A 14,360-nucleotide genomic window follows, 5' to 3' on the forward strand; every position below is an offset into this window, starting at 1 on the left:
GTTCCCTGCCATCTATAACTTGTTAAAGGATTACCCCATTTCCCATGGATTCTATATATGGCACCTATATTTTGCATGCTGATATGCATGTAACTCAATTGGGATAACAAGGGAATCAGTGTTTTTAACAGCACATAAAAGCAATAACAAGCACTAACTGGCAGTAATTACAATTTATGCATGGAAATTGCGCAGTTCAAAATAAACATGTGTAGCTTAATAAGAGTATGTTTATGGGCGTATTTATGGGCATTTTGTGGGTGTTCCAAAATTTCTGAGCATAATTACAGAATAAGGGTCAGTGCACTTAAATCTACGTGCATGGATTTACACCAAGTTTTTATTGGCATAAGTTAGGCACTACGGTATTGACTAAGCATAGTCTATACACCATGCCTAAATATATAGAATACGCTTAATTCCACATGGATTTTTTAGGTGCCATATATGGAATCTGACCCTTTTGTACCAGATTCTATATATGGTGCCATAAAAATTGGTGCAAAAAAAAATACACCTAGACGTATTCTATAAACTAGGCCTAAAGTTAGGTGCAGTTTATAGAATATGCCTAGTGCCCGTCCACATGACTAAATTTAGTCGCAGGTATTTACTCCATGTAAAACACCGGCAACTAAGTTAGGTGTAGAGCGGGTATATTCTATATCAGTGTGCTTATATTTTAGAAACATCCACGAGCCGCACATTCCACGCACATAGCCATGCCCCCCTTTTTCATTCTGCATCTTTGAATTTATGTGCAGAACTTTAAAGAATATGCTGAGCAAGTTCCGTGTGTAAATTCTATTTAATACCAATTAGTGTCAATAATTGCCTGTGAATTGTCCATTATCGGCGCTGATTGACTTGTTAATTAAGTTGCTTGCAGAAATCAGAATACAATCTGATTTACATACGCAACTCCGGTCACACTATATAGAATCTGGAGATTAATGTGTGGCTTAATGTTTAATGTTTAGAGTGGAGGAGTGGCCTAATGGTTAGGGTGGTGGACTTTGGTCCTGAGGAACTGAGTTCGATTCCCACTTCAGGCACAGGCAGCTCCTTGTGACTCTGGGCAAATCACTTAACCCTCCATTGCCCCATGTAAGCCGCATTGAGCCTGCCATGAGTGGGAAAGTGCGGGGTACAAATGTAACAAAAAAAATATATATATATCGATATACCGCTTAACATTTATAGATTCAAATGATTCACAATAATAAAATACGTAAGACATAGAATCCACATTCGTTCAAGGCCGTTCATAACTCTAAATGCGTAAAACAGATGTGCCAAATCCAAACCATCCCAAAAAACACTAACTAGTGAAAGCTTAAGCAAATAAAAAAGGTTTTCAATACAACTTTGAACCTCGTTTAATGTTTAAAAGCAGCAATGTGGCCTGCAAGGAATCTTTGAGATGTTTGCTTTGTGTGGCAAGAAAAGATGCCACGTGCTGACTTTATTATTCTGCCAAAGTGAACATTGGTAGGAATATATTCAAGAAAGAGCACCAAAATGTAGGCACTGAGATGATGTGCACTAATCGCAAGTTCCGTAACAACAGTTCTGCATGAATCTCCTCTTATAGGATACTAGAGTAAGTCTACAGTTTCACGCCTAACCTTAGGCTGCGTAAAAGGCTGATTTAAGTGCTTGGGCCTAACTGTTGGCAGTTGTTAAATTGCAAGAGGATCGTGAAAGATTGCAAGAGGACCTTACGAGACTGGGCATCCAAATAGCAGATGACGTTCAATGTGATGCATGTAGGGAAGAGGAACCCGAACTTTAGCTACATGATGTAAGGTTCTACATTAGGAGTCACCGACCAAGAAAAAGATCTAGATGTCATCGTTGATCATATGTTGAAACCTTCTGCTCAGTGTGTAGTGGCGGCAAAAAAAGCAAATAGAATGTTAGGTATTATTAGGAAAGGAATGGAAAACAAAAATGAGGACATTATAATGCCTTTGTATTGCTCCATGGTGCAACTGCACCTTGAATACTGTGTGCAATTCTGGTCACCATATCTAAAAAAAGAAATAGTAGAATTAGAAAAGGTAAAGAGAAGAGCAAATAAAATGATAAAGGGGATGGGATGACTTCCCTATGACGAAAGGCTGAAGCAGCTAGAGCTCTTCAGCTTGGAGAAAAGACAGCTCAGGAGAGATATGATAAAGATATATAAAATAATGAGTGCAGTGGAATGGGTAGATGTGAATCACTTGTTTACTCTTTCCAAAAATACTAGGACTAGGGGGCACGCAATGAAGCTACAAAGTAGTAAATTATAACAAATCAGAGAAAATATTTCTTCACTCAATGTGTAATTAAACTTTGGAATTCATTGCCAGAGAATGTAGTAAAAGCAGTTAGCTTAGTGGGGTTTAAAAAAGGTCTGGATAGCTTCCTAAAAGAAAAACCCATAAGCCATTATTAAGATAGACTTGGAGAAAATGTATTGTACTGTTTTGGGATCTTGCCAGGTACTTGTAACCTGGATTGGCTACTTTTGGAAACAGGATGCTGGGCTTGATGGACTTTCAGTCTGTCCAGTGGTGATCCTAGGTCGGCTGCCACTTGGGGCGGATCGCCGCTGCGCACCCCACCCCCCAGGGTGCAGCACGACACTCCCCCCCCCCCCCGACACAATGACACCCACCTCCCCGGCGCATCAAGCCCCCCAGCGCAGTGACACCCCCTCCCTGGCGCATCAAGCCCCCCCCCCCGGGTGCATTCTTGGCTGCTGGAGGGTGCAGAGTGCAGCTGCGCACCTGTCAGCTCCACTGGCTCCCTGCTCCCTCTGCTCCGGAACAGGAAGTAACCTGTTCCGGGGCAGAGGAAGCAGGGAACCAGCGGAGCCGACAGGCGCACGGCTGCTCTCTGCACCCTCCAGCAGCGTGCACCCGGGGTAGACCGCCCCCACCGCCCCGCCCTTGCTACGCCACTGAGTCTGTCCCAGTATGGCAATGCTTTTGATCTTTTGTTCTTATTGGGCATCACACCTGCTGGGCAGGAATATGTAGATGGATTATTAAATGTATGTTGATCAGCAAAGAAGATGCTATTTTTATCTGCTAGCTGGAATTCTCTAATACAAGGCAGACATAGACTGGCCTTGAACTTGTGCCCCAAGGGTTCAAGGGTAGCAGTCTCCCAGGAGGAGCTATTTATCTACTTTTAGGCCAGACTACTGCTGCCTGTGTGTTGAGTTCTTGCTTTCTGATTGGTCCAGCAGGGATCAGTCCAGGTTGGATTGAGTATTTCAGCCCCACCTTTGGGCTTCTTCCAATCTGGTTCATTGCACTCTGACCTTTCTCAGTGCTAGTTCCTGTTTCATGTAGCTTCCTGTTTCTGATGTTTTTCCTTGGTTTTTGTCTCTTCATATGTTTGTCTTGTCTTGGGATTCCTGACTCATACCTTGTTTCTAGGACTCTGGAATTGCTCATTCTCTGTTTTATTTGTGGATTCTTTCTCTCAGATATTTGTGGTAGGTCTATGCCAGCACTATGCCAGCACTAGACCTCAAGGATCCTATACTTAATGGTTGTCCTCTCCCTGACCAGGGATCCAAGACACTATCTTGTAATTTACAGGCAGCAAATCCAGAAGAACACACAATAGACCTACTGGACTAGCAGACTTCCATGCAACAGTGGTGAGATACAATAAGTTAGGACTGCTGCTAAGTATGACCATCATTGTGCTCATCTACATCAGAATCAAATGCATAAAAATGCACCTTGACATTTACAATTTGGAGGTATTATTTTAATTTTAATATTGTAAATTTCTATTGCTCAGTTTTATTTTAAAAGTCATAGCATTTTTTTTCAAAAAAATAATAAAATGAACTGTTTAATAACTATCAAAGAAGTCTTAATAGACTGAACATTTGAAGCTGAAAAACACAAAAGACACATTTTCCATTCTGATGTTGTACAATGAACATGTCCCAAGCAGTTTTGCAATGAAGCAGAAAATGGAAGTTATAGAGGCATGCAATTGTGTTATCAAATTCTAATTGTTTCCATAGAGACATAAGGCAGTAACAAATACATTCAGAAACACCATGGCTCTATGTTAGAAATGATCTCCTAAATGAATTTTTATTTGCTTTCTGGTATACTTTAATTCTAGGTGTCAATGCAATTAACGTGGTTTCCTACATTGCTTGAAAAAAATGGGATCTATTTTCATAATCACTGCTCTGAAATGCCTTCCCCCCCCCAAAAAAAAATACAGTTTTAAATCAGTTGAAAACAGACAATCTGCATTTGCTTTGAGAAACAGCATTTTGTCTCCATTTACTAAGAAAGGGAAATAGGTTGGCTGATGTGTTTTGTTCTACCAACCTACAGTTCTTGTTTCCTGATGTAAGATTTTAGGTTTTTAAGAGAAACATTTCATGAAAGGACCAAATGATTATATTTAAATAAAACCCCTGTATAAGCTAGTTTAAGTATAAAAATATCCAGCAACTCATCTGACTATTCTCAAAAACCAACCGCCCCCCCCACCCAAAAAAAGAAAGGAGTTCTTTTATATTGGCACTTCTTTCTATAACCCATGAAGGCAGCAAGAATGAAGCCCCATGTGACATTTACAGACTTTGATATAAACTCAATAGATTTTAAAGTGTGAGTGCAAATTAGGTTGGTTGAAGTTGCCATCAGCTGTTTCTGCATCAAAGTCTCTTGACATGGTGCGGCCTGAGCACGTCCTGCTTACCCAGGGCATTTGATAGTGCTGAAGTGAATCCTCATTTTATATTGCCATTTTTCTGAGGAGGGATTTCCTCTCACACCTGAAGCTGACCGGATTGCATAACTTAATGCAGTGTCAAAAATATGCAGATGACCGTCTGCAAGAAAGAGTTGACTTTCTGCAAGACAGGTTAGTCTGTCTTAGTTAGGAAGTGAAATCAATGAGAGTTTATGGTCAAAAGAACCTCGGTTTAAATGTGCCTGGATACCCCTGCAGCTTAGAGTCATACATTAGTCCAAATAAAACAAGTGAACATCGACACTATCCTATAAACCTGAATGGCTGCACCAGTTAACACAATTAAGAACAGCGGTATGTTATTAAAGCGGCTGTGGAGATAAATGGTTTCTATTAGTTTTCTCATTAGCTTTAACTAGGATTATTTCTTTAGCTATGAGCCATTTATCTCAGTTTCTGCTTTTCTATTTACTATTAAGTTCTGTTTTTTTTTTCCGGAATCTTCTCCCCTCAGTGCTCATTTCCCATGAGCCTCTCTGTTTCATTGAGTGCCACAAGCTCGTCTGTATAAGAATGAAAAATTCACAGCAGATCAACAGCAATTTTGCAGATTTTAAAACAATTTTATATGTCAAGGGATTGTATGGATGTGGTAGACATTCTTCTGTAAAAAGCTTTCTAGCAGCAGTCCATTTCTCTGTTCATTCAGGGAAAAATAATTGATTTGCGATGTAATCAAGCTTAACAAAGCCCTTGACAGCATCCCCTGTGCCACTAGAAGAGCTTAAATGATGGAGTACCCCAGGCAGGTACTAGAAGAGAAATGGGGTCGGGGATGAATTTGGGATGCAGTATGATTGCCAGTAGAATTCTGAAAGGATCATAATTAGCAAAACACATTCTCTGAGATTGAATATATTTCAGTGGCAATTCAATGATGTTGTGCCAAAAATAGACAGGTGATGCTACAGTGGTCTAAAAAATTTTTAATTGTCCAACAACAATGACTCAACATGGCTACGTTTCAGCCCACTGGCCTGCCTCAGGAGCATGGGCGTAGTTTGACTTTTTCATTTGGGAGGGGGGAAAGGATGGGGTGGGGCATATACATATACAAATGAATATGCTAATACGGAGGAAGGAAGGAAGGGAGAAAGAGCTGGCTTTTTTGGGAATAACCATAATGAATATGTATGAGATCTCATACATATACATTATGGTTATTCCCAAAAAGGTCAGCTCTTTCTCCCTTCCTTCCTTCTTTCGTCCTTACCCAGCACTCCCTCTTCCTCTCCAGTAGTATTTCCCCACCCCCTTTCCCATACCATACCATGCCAGTGTAGACCTTAGAAATGCATAAGCTCTATATGTAGATCCTTCAAGAGGTAGTGTGTAATGATTTAGGCTCTAAAACCCTTTCTGATGTTTTGGTGCCACCTCAGTAAGACCAACACACATTCTCTCCACTGCAAAACACTATACACAAACTTGTGCAAAAACACACTCATAAACTTACCAAACCATAACAGCACTAATTCCAAGGACAGAACGAGCAACAACCTTATGCGTGGAAAGGCACCACTGTAATTACACTGGGCTCTAAAACACCAGTACACTACCTAGTGAAAAAAACAAAAAGGGCTACAAATACTACACGCTAGCAGAATACTGCACCTTGATCACACATGAAAAACACATGACACAACAGATATGACACACGGAACTAGAAATAAAAAAAATATGAAGGCAAAATACTGAACTGGAAAGTTACCTCAAGAAGTTAGACTCGGCATGCAACAATACTATAAAAATTGAAACTTACATGCAAATATCACAGATGCACATTTCCAATAGCTGACATATTCCAATTAATAAATTCTGAATTAAATACTTTTTTCTACCTTTGTTGTCTGATCATTTAGTTTTTCTATTCGCTTTGGTCCCAGTGTCTTCTGTTTTATGCAGTGTCTTTTTTCCAATTGATATTTTTTTCTCTCACCATGTCCACCATCCTCCTGTGTCCTTATGCGTCCTGTCTACCATCTGTAGCCCTGTCCCTATCCTTCCTCAAGTTTCAGTATCTGCCCTCAAAGTGTTCCGATCCAGCCCTTAAATTCATCAGTTTATCCTCTATCCATATCCAGCATTTCTCCGCTCTCCCTTCCCCTCCAACTGTGTGCATCTCCTTTGTCTTTCCTTCCCTCTATCCTTGTCCAACATTTCTCCTCTCTTCCCTGCCCTCCACTCCATTCATGTCCAGCATTTCTCCTCTCTTCCCTCCCCTCCATCCATGTGCATCTCCTTCCTGACTTCCCTCCCCACCATCCATCCATGTCCAGCAACTCCCCTGCCCTCTCCTCCATCCATCCATATCCAACAAATTTCCTCTCTCCCCTGCCCCCTCCATCCATGTCCAGCAATTCTCTTCTCTCCCCTGCCCTCCCCTCCATCCATGTGCATCTCCTTCCTCGTCCCTTCCCTCCATCCATGTCCAGCAACTCACCTCTCTCCTCTGCCCTCTCCTCCATCCATCCATGTCCAGCAAATTTCTTCTCTCCCCTGCTCCCTCCATCCATGTCCAGCAATTATCCTCTCTCCCCTGCCCTCCCCTCCTCTCCATGTCCAGCGATGTCTCTTCTCTCCCCCTCCCTCCCTGTCCAGCGACTCTCCTCTGCCCTCCCCCTATGTCCAATGATTCTCCTTTGACCCCCACCCTCCCCATCCATGTCCAGTGACTTCCCCAGCTCCCCCTTCCCAGCTCCACATGTCCAGCAACTCTCTATTCTCCCCTGCCCTCTCCTCCATCCATATCCAGCAAATGTCCTCTCCCCCTGCCCCCTCCATTCCATCTGTTCCGCAATTCTCCTCACTCCTCTGCCTTCCCCTCCATGTCCAGCAATTTCTGTCCCCTTCCCTTCCCTTCCAGCGATTCTCATCTGCCCTTTCCCTTCCCTCCATGTCCAGTGATTTTGCCTCTCTCCTCAACAGCCCTCCTCTGCCTCTCCGTTCCTTCCTGCCCCCCTCATGCGTTTAAACCTTTTATTTTCAGCAGCGATGACAGTGAAGAGCAGAACAGCAAGCAGGCTCGCCTCCAGTCTTTCCCTTCCCTCACAGTCAGTGTCCCGCCTTCCTTTATGACGTATTTCCTGTTTCCGCAAGGGCGGGACACTGACTGAGGGAAGGGAAAATCTGGAGGCGAGCCTGCTTGCTGTTTTTCTCTTCACTGTTGTCGCTGCTGAAAAAGATTTAAATGTGCGGGGGGAGGGAAGAAGGAACGGAGAAGAGGGCTGTCAGGGAGAGGAGGGCGGGAAGTAGGGACCAAGAGCGCGTTGTGCCAGTCCTGCGTTTGGGGGGCAATGCCCCCCTCGACCCCCCCAAACTACGCCAATGCTCAGGAGTCATTGTGTTGTTGCAATCAATCTGTCTGCATCTCACTCTTTAGTAAAGTAGGTCAGATATTGTTTTTTGTTTTAATTTGCAAAAAAGTGGGAAACACTGTAAGTAGCGTTGCACGCTAACATATGATACTCTCAACATATCATACTCTCAAAAAACTCTTCTCTAGACTTGCGACTAGGCTGCCCCAGGGATTTGCTGGGATGTCTGTTTTGCCAGTCTACTTAAACTTTTGGCCCTCGGACATCCCAATGTCTTGTTTTTGTGCATTTTCCCTATGTACCTAAAGAAAGATGCACTGAGCACAAAAACATCTAGAAAATTGCAATTTTTGAAACAGAAAGAGAGACATATTTAGGTTCAAAAATCGCTCTGTTTGTCACTATTTTTCACAAAACATTCAAAATAGAAATTAGACATCATATCAAAAATGCTCCTCCACATCTCCCAAGGATGCTAGTTCCTTCCCAACATTTCTTGATCCTCTTCCTAGTCTTGACTTTCCCCAAGGATTAGACCTACTCTGCCTCTTGGGGGATTTCCCAAGCACTGGTCTATGTGTCTTCTCAATAAGGGTCAATTTCTATATTTTCCAAAAGGATCTGGAGGCTTCCTGATGTTTTCTAAAAATAACTTTTACCAGCCCCTTCTCCTTGCTCCTGCCCAGCAATGCAAGTTGCAATATATACTGGCATGTGTAAAATTGCTTTGAATATCAACCCCTACATTTTTTTTACCACACTTTAATAAGTTACACATGCAGTCTGTGAATAAAGTTTACTGCTTCATAGAAATATCCCACAAATGGTTTAGCACATACTAGTAATTTTAATGTATGCTAAAACCATTTGATATACATTAAGAAAAAAAAATGAAACAAAACAATCTTTTTTTCCCCTTTATTTTGTTTTGAAACTACTTGTATTGCTTCTCTGTCATTTACAAACAAAAGATCCCATTGGTTCACTGCCAGGCTCTTCAATGTAGTTGATTTCTAATAGAATAATTCATATGATGACATTTCTTTATTCTTAAGGAAATGCTTTATGACATTTATTTTCCATTGTCCTGTATCACTGTTTGTTTGTTTATTTCTTAGGATTTATTTACTGCTTTTTTGAAGAAATTCACTCAAGGCAGTGTATAACAAGAATATGTTACAGCAATAAAAATATTCAATTAACAGAATGCAGTATGGCATAGTATGATATACTGCACTAGAATGTCATCACAATATACAACAGGGTGTAAGTGAAGGTGGAACACAGACAAATAAGATAAGGTAACAGGAGTTGGTAAAGAAGGAGACTAATTTAAAGAAAAGTGCACTTGAAATCAGAAAGGTGCATGAATATAATCTCAGCATAGATGTGAATAAGCATGTTGTATGTGAATGCATTTATTTGGGAGAAGGATTGCTGTATTGGGGGAGGGTATTTTCCCACTGTCATTTTAGTTTGTTACTGATATAATTTTAAACTCTTGTTTTGATTGGTTTTGTTGAGTTTATTGTACATCGTTCATTCTATTGAATTAGGGTGGTACGACACCAGTTCTCCCTTCCTCTAGGTTACAACTAGCTTTGGAGAATGCCATAGATTAAAGAAATTTTTCATCACAGCCAACAACTCTGGAAATATCATAGAACGTTATTAGATGGTGTTCAATAGGTGGGTCAATAAGTCATATTATTTTGACTATGGTAAATATGTATTATACATGATGATTTTGAAAAGATTCTTAATTAAAAATAGAAACAGAGAAAATGACAGCAAATAACGACCATGTGGCCTATCCAGTCTGCCCATCTATGTCTTCTACAATACTATCCCTTCTTCTCCCTTAAAGATCTTATGTGCTTGTCCCAAGATTTCTTAAATTTAGATAGTGTTTGTTTCTACCACCTCCACTGAGAAGCCAGTCTATGATTCACCACCCTTTACAGAAGTAATAAGTGTTTGTTATTCGCAGAAGAATAACTAAACAAGAAAATGTAAAAGAAATATTACCATGATCTACATGTCAGTGCAAGTTTGAATGTCTCCAATGTGTAAACAAATCCAACAGCAAATCATTACTGCTGCTCTTGTATAACATAAGCACTACTTAAATATGGGAGAAACACAATTAACATTCCAATACCGGGCTAGAATAGCTCAAGTTTCTACTACAGTACATAAAACTTAAAACACAATAAATTAAAAATTATCCACCTGGAAAATCCATTAGCAGTTCTTTTCTTTTTTTTATTAATTAATTATATATATTTTACAGCTCAAACAGAGATGATACAGAAAATTGTAATTAACTTAAACCAATTATCTCTAGTAACATAAAGTTGAAATTTACTTAATTCCTTCGACCTTTATAATTAGGCAAAATAGATCCAAGAGAGAGAAATAACATAATACAATTAAAGCATACTTTAAAATAAATCAACACAGGAGATATTGCTGACCTATTTCTTCTTCCAAACTGTCTCACAGTGTGCATTCTGTTAGTTAACATTCACATTCACTTCTTCTTTAGAAACCAAAAACTCTTCTAACTGCTTAGGATCAAAGAATTGAAACTGCTTAGTTTGAAATAACACTCGGTATATACAAGGAAATTTAAGTACAAAATTGGCCCCTAAAGCCAAAGTCCTCTGACGCATAGCCAAAAAAGCCTTGTGCCTCTTCTGCATTTCTCTAGATAAATCTGGATAAATTCTTATTTTAGATCCTAAGAACAGAGAGTCTAACAGGCTCATTTTCGAAAGAGAAGGATGCCCATCTTTTGACACAAAATGGAAGATGGGCGTCCTTCTCACAGGGTCGCCCAAATCGGCATAATCGAAAGCCGATTTTGGGCGTCACCAACTGCTTTCCGTCGCGGGGACGACCAAAGTTCATGGGGGCATATCAGAGGTATAGCGAAGGCAGGACTTCGGTGTGCCTAACACATGGGCGTCCTCGACCCATAATGGAAAAAAAAGGGTATCCCTGACGAGCAGTTGGACGACTTTACCTGGTCCTGATTTTCTTATGAACAAGGCACAAAAAGGTGCTCAAACTGACCAGATGACCACCGGAGAGCATCTGAGATCACTTCCCCTTACTCCCCCAGTGGTCACTAACCCCCTCCCACCCTCAAAAAACATCTTTAAAAATATTTTGTGCCAGCCTCTATGCCAGCCTCAAATGTCATACTCATTTCCATCACAACAGTATGCAGGTCCCTGGAGCAGTTTTAGTGGGTGCAGTGCACTTCAGACAGGCGGACCCAGGCCCAAACCCCCCATCTGTTACACTTGTGGTGGTAAATGTGAGCCCTCCAAAACTCACCAGAAACTCACTGTACCCACATCTACGTGCCCCCTTCACCCGTAAGGGCTATGGTAGTGGTGTACAGTTGTGGGTAGTGGGTTTTGGGGGGGAGGTTGGGGGTCTCAGCACACAAAGTAAGGGAGCTATGTACCTGGGAGCAATTTCTGAAGTCCACTGCAGTGCCCCCTAGGGTGCCCAGTTGGTGTCCTGGCATGTCAGGGGGACCAGTGCACTACGAATGCTGGCTCCTCCTACAACCATTGCATTTGGTCGTTTCTGAGATGTGCGTCCTTGGTTTCCATTATCGCTGAAAATCAGAAATGACCAAGTCTAGGGACGACCATCTCTAAGGATGACCTAAATTTCCAGATTTGGGTGTCCCCAACCGTATTATCGAAACGAAAGATGGACGTCCATCTTGTTTCGATAATATGGGTTTCCCCGTCCCTCCATCGGGACGTTTTGCGAGGACATCCTCAGCAAAACTTGGGCATCCCTTTTGATTATGCCCCTCCACATGTCTAGAGGAAAGTCTTAGAACAGCATCTCGATCCATTTCCAAAGCAAAAGACACCACTGCAGTAGATCTTTGAGTAACAACTTCCAATGATGATTCCAAAAAGGATGTCAAGTTCATACCATCTCCTATATTTGGTTGAGAAATTCCAGTAACAGATTTTATATTATTCTGTAAGTGTTGCACAGAACTATAGGAAGCAGTGAGTCACTCGGCATCCCCAAAACCTCTACCAAATATTTTTTCACCATATCCACAGGTATTATCAATGGAGACCTTGGAAATTTGGTTAGTCTCAAATTAAGTTTCTTAGTTTGATTTTTCCAAATATTCTAATCGATGTAAGGTAAAATTCCTTTCCTTAATTGAGATTTGACCCAAATTCTCCAATTTTTGTAATTTTTCCCCTAGTTGTTTCACTTCAGAAAACTGTTGGGTATTAGTTTGCGCTTGGATAAGGACTGCCTCAGTCAAAACCTTAATTTCCGCAGTATTTTTTGAAATTAAAGATTGCAAAGAGGAATGCAAAGTGTATGTCAAATCCCAGAGTGACTCCATTGTCATTACAGCTGGTTTAACTAAAGTCCCCAATGACAGAGTGGGGGGGGGGGGGAACGTTTAGTATCTGGTTCAGATTGGTAACTATCTGTAAAGGCAAAACATGCATTGAAATCTGTTCTCCTACCAGTCCACTTTCGACCACCTCACTTGACATGGGCAGGGTCCCTCCCTGCACGTGCTCCTCTTCTCCTGGAGACGGAACTGTAGGACTTTCTTCCATGCCTCTTCCTCCTGGCTGTGGGAGAGCAGCACGCATGATGGGGCTTAAGGAAACCCCTTGTACACTGCCGGCCGACACGGATACGTCAGCGCCAATAGCAGGGGAAGACGATTATCTAGTATAACATAAGCACTACTTAAATATGAGAGAAACACAATTAACATTTCAATAGCAGGCTAGAATAGCTCAAGTTTCTACTACAGTACATAAAACTTAAAACACAATAAATTAAAAATTATCCACCTGGAAAATCCATTAGCAGTTCTTTAAGAATGAATCCTCCAAGGATTCTCTGAATGGCACAATTTAATGGGTTCCCCCCCCACCCCTTCAGTTTATTTCAGTGTATATATGTGAAATGTAAACACACACAGAAAACACAAATAGGGTTATAGAATGAGTAAACTGTTTAGTTCCGTGATAACCAAATTGATTGGCGCAGTGTTAGGCCAACAAAATGATTTATCTTATAAAAAATCAACTTTTGCTGCTTGGAAATCTGAAGATAATATACACTGTTAATCTGCAGTTTGTTTTTCGTCTAGTTTCCTAAAGAGATACTGGCTTCATAAAGTTGTGTTTGTGTCTCTCCCAATGACTTTTGACTCTCATTTTTCTTGTGTCCTCTGTACTGCCAACCCCTAGAATCTGTTCTTTTCATTTCTTGCAAATAGGCCTATTCAGATTAGTTGAACTGAAATCTCAGGTAGGTCTGAGCACACTGTGATTTCATAAAGCGTTTTTAAATTGTATTCTATTCCATTCTATTCTGACATTTATAGTTCACTTTATCTCCAGTGATCTAAGGTGCATAACAGTAAAGGAGCCAGTGAACTCACTGGGATATTAGAATGACATTTGGGAAGTAATTCAATAAAATGGTGCTGGAACTTAGGTACCAAAAAAATTCAGCACTGAAGGGGTGTTTTACCAAACGGCGGTAAGCCCAATGCAGCAGGCTCACCACTCACTAAACTGGAAGTACCACCAGGCTACCATAGCAGTCCGGCGGTATTTCGCACTCCCAGCACACACCATTTTCGGTGTTTACCCGGCAGCAGACAGTGCCGCACCTCAATGTCGGTGAGCGCTCCCCCCGAAATGGCCACATGGCATTAAAAAAAACAGCCTTTTACCTGATGCGGTCAAAGGGGGCACCAGCGCATGTCAAAAACATGCGCTGACACCAGTAAAGTCCTCCTTTTGCCACAGCTTAGTAAAACGACCCCTAAGAACTGTTCTATAAAGCGTGAGCGCTTCATATAGAAAATGTTTAGTGCAGATCCCATGCCTAACTTCTGGATGCTGGACTTACGCCTACTAAAATGCTGGTGTCCAAGTTAGGCAGTATTGAGGGGCATAATCGAATGGGGCGCCCAAGTTTTCCTGAGGGTGTCCTCACAGGATGTCCCTGCGAAGGGGCAGGGAAACCCGTATTATCGAAACAAGATGGGTGTCCATCTTTCGTTTCGATAATATGGTCGGGGACGTTCAAATCTCAACATTTAGGTCGACCTTAGAGATGGTCATCCCCAGTTTTCAGCAATAATGGAAACCGAGGACGTCCATCTCAAAAATGACCAAATCCAAATCATTTGGTCATGGGAGGAGCCAGTATTCATAGTGCACT

The sequence above is a fragment of the Microcaecilia unicolor genome, chromosome 4, assembly GCF_901765095.1.
Source record: "Microcaecilia unicolor chromosome 4, aMicUni1.1, whole genome shotgun sequence".
NCBI classification, from domain to species: domain Eukaryota; kingdom Metazoa; phylum Chordata; class Amphibia; order Gymnophiona; family Siphonopidae; genus Microcaecilia; species Microcaecilia unicolor.